The following is a 3,552-nucleotide window of genomic DNA, read 5'->3' on the forward strand; positions in this document are numbered from 1 at the left end:
ATGATGCCATATACTACAAAAGTTGTTTTGCAATTAATTCCTTGTTTAATGATCCAACATTTTCCATTTTTATCTTCGAATTCCGTTGTTCTTTGGTATGCATATTTACATTGTGGACAGACTCCACATTTCCTGAAACCAGAATCTTTCTTGTGTAACCATGTACCTTGAGTACACAAGATTGGTTACCATGGTTACACAAGAAAGATTCTGGTTTCAGGAAATGTGGAGTCTGTCCACAATGTAAATATGCATACCAAAGAACAACGGAATTCGAAGATAAAAATGGAAAATGTTGGATCATTAAACAAGGAATTAATTGCAAAACAACTTTTGTAGTATATGGCATCATCTGTGTCTGCCACAAACTATATATTGGTAGCACCAAGAGACAGTTGAGAATCCGTATCCGTGAACATTTAGCCAAAATTGGCAGTCAAGACCCATCACTTCCGTTAGCTGAACATTGGCAAAAAACACATCAGCTACATCTCAAATCGGAAATTAGATTCATTGGTCTTAAACAAGTATCCTTGAACAAAAGAGGTGGTGACAGAGTGAAGGCGTTACGACAAGCGGAAGCAAGAGCAATTTGTTACTTCAATTCGACAAATACAGGACTTAATACAGATAATGAAATGGTTTCATTCTTGTGAGATGTAGTACATTGCAATCTGGCTTCTCAAGCTCGAATAATTTTCATTGTTATACTTGATTTAGAACACGGCTCATTGTTTATTAGGAGGTTACATGTATTTCAGGGTGTTGTTAAAGGGATACCCCATCATAATTGGTAGCTCAGTATTTTATTTGAATGTTGCGTGTAATGCTCACCAACCTTTTGTAGTTAGGTGCATTAGTGCCCGTGATTATACATTACTGTGATAGTAACCATTTAAGTATTCAACAAATATAAATTGGGTCAGGAGAAGCGTATACATGCTTTGTTAGTTTCTCAGGCTTTATTCAAATATTTTGAATTATATAGCATATGTAATTTGTAGAATGCTGGGGGATAGAATGCGGTTTTCAATGACGACGCTTGTCCTTGCGTCGCCGTGGTAACCGCGCACAGTGATGACGCCTAGTATAAGAAGGCATACCTGGTAAGCGTTCGGCTTACCTGCCGACGCGTGTGACTGTTTGTGTTCCAGGAACTGGTAAGAGAGGACCGCTTATCTCATGGTTTACTTTTCAATGAGATTTAGCTTTAATGGTACTTGACGAGTAGCAACAAAATAAGCTATATGTTGTGCTTTCCGTACTTGATATACGTGTTCTATAATTGGAAATGCGTCATCATTTCACGTAATGATGGTTAATTACAATTGTCTTCACTACGGAACTTATAATGAATTGTTTTGAATAAGGCAGAAATGGCCTGTGACCATTAAGAAGAGTTGTTTTGCCCGTTTGGTGAAGGGCGGGATTTATTCTCATGAAAATGCCTAGTTGCCACAGGCAACCTTGATATACACAATTAATGTATATTCTAAATTGGACAATCAGTTTTATTTACCTTCGCTACTTACATTTTTTGTTTAGATTGATATTGGGGATTGCACCCCGTTACTACTACATGGACAAATAGTCATAAGAACTGGTTACATCAAATTTCGGGTAAGGACATCCACCAAGTTGTCAGTTTGTCTCAAGGGACCATTGCAGAATTTGGTTATATTATTCAATGAATTGAAGAATAATGATTACTAATGGGTTCTTTTTTCTTTTTGTTTGTGTTTTTGTTTCTGTTTTTTGTGCTCTTTTTCTGTTTACTCAAACATAACAATGTATTATGATATGTTTGCCTATTTTTCTACACCCATGAACCCTTCCCTTTTGCCCATCCTTGTTTTTCTGTCTAATTTCTTTCATGTTATTATGCATATTTTGTGGTCACGATATTTGAAAACTGGTATTATGTTATACTTTATGATGTCGTTCATACAAATTGTTTTTTGACTATGATATATTGTATGTCCTATATTACAATTATGGGTAGCCCGGATTTGAAAAAGGCTCAGTGGAGCCGAAACATGTTATCAATTATGGGCTCAATGGTCATGGATGATCAATAAAGCATAATCTAAGATTTAACTCAACTTGAGTTGTTGGCGCAGAGTCCTGTATTTTCATTAATTAATTTCTTCAACGTATGGGACGGTTAGGCTTTTTACCGTCCTTATACAGTTGACCTGCGACTTCATTGACCGGATTTTGAAACTTTTAATCTTGCACGTATAACTATCGGGATTGTAAGGAGTCGCCCTGGTGGAGCAAGGTTTTTCAAAGCCACAGTTTTTCAAAAAATGTTTATATCTGAGTTTAGGGTAACCGAGTACTGGGCACTAAAGCCACGCAATCAGGTACCATTCTCTTCCCGAGTACAGCTATTAGCTTGCCCAAATAGAGCACTTCTTGGAGACAATGTGGCAGCTTCACCTTATCTACCTTGTATCCCTTGTATGCCAGCAGCTACAGGAGGATGGTGAAATCCTTCCTGCACTGCTGTTCACTGTCGCTGCACATCAGCAAATCATCAACATTCTGAATGATTGTACTGGGCACTTGAATGTTCCATAAATCAGTATGCAGAATCCTGTCAAAGATGCTGATGGACTCACAGTACCCCTGAGGCAATCTGGTGTGCTCGAAATGCATTCCCCCATGGGGAACGCAGTGAGGTACTGCGAATCAAGGTGTGGGGGTATGGAGAAGAAGGCGTTTTTAAGATCTGCCACAGTGAAGTGGGTTGCCTCTGTAGGGATGCTGCATAGTATCATTGCAGGGTTTGGAACTACAGGAAATTCTGCCTGAACAATGTAGTTTAGAGAATGAAGGTCCTGGATCATCCTCCAACTCCCCCGCTTTTGCCTTTTTTATTAGATAGATCGCCATGTTACATGGGCAGGTAGATGGCACTATTATCCAGGAGAGCCACAATGGTATCCTGTATGCCCTCCTCTGCTTCTCTGGACAATGGGTATTCTTTAACTCAGGGCAGTATTGCACATGGCTGCAATGTTATTCTAACCTGTGCCACTCCCTGCAAGAGCCCTACATCGTGGGTGCTTTTTGTCCATAACCTTTCTGGTACTTGCTCTACAGAATTCTCAGTAAATGGGGGCGTGCTAACAATGGCCATCAAAGAGCATTGTACCTTCCAGTATTGTACAATAATGTTGTCAGGGATACAAATTGCCAACACAATTTCTCCATCATCATCCCTGTCCTCAAACAACTCTGCATCTGTCACTTCCTTGAGGGGCACAGTTGGGACAAAACACAGCACTGTCCGCCACTCGCACCCATGAGTATCTGTTCCAACCACAATGATCCTTTTGGCCGAAACAACCAGGCCCTGCAAATCTAGGGACAATATTGTGCCTGCCACAAACTCTGAGGTCAACATGGGTTGGAAAATAAAATCTGATGGTACCCGCCAATACGCCTTACCAATATGGTGTACTGCATCAAGTAACACTGTTATTCCATAGACAAACATGTCTGGGTTTACGGGGATGCCGCGGACCGCCACCGCTTCGCCTCAAG

General features: G+C 40.1%; 1 long non-coding RNA gene across 1 annotated transcript; it reads left to right on the forward strand.

Annotated features, from left to right (window-relative positions):
* The first annotated feature begins 805 nt into the window (after positions 1-805).
* Positions 806-2,113, forward strand: LOC138516483 (uncharacterized). Its single transcript, XR_011282275.1, has 2 exons — positions 806-1,620; positions 2,003-2,113. It is a non-coding gene; the product is annotated as an uncharacterized lncRNA (long non-coding RNA).
* Positions 2,114-3,552: the final 1,439 nt, after the last annotated feature.

This window comes from Ambystoma mexicanum, chromosome 6q, assembly GCF_040938575.1.
Source record: "Ambystoma mexicanum isolate Mex_15411 chromosome 6q, UKY_AmexF1_1, whole genome shotgun sequence".
Taxonomy (NCBI): domain Eukaryota; kingdom Metazoa; phylum Chordata; class Amphibia; order Caudata; family Ambystomatidae; genus Ambystoma; species Ambystoma mexicanum.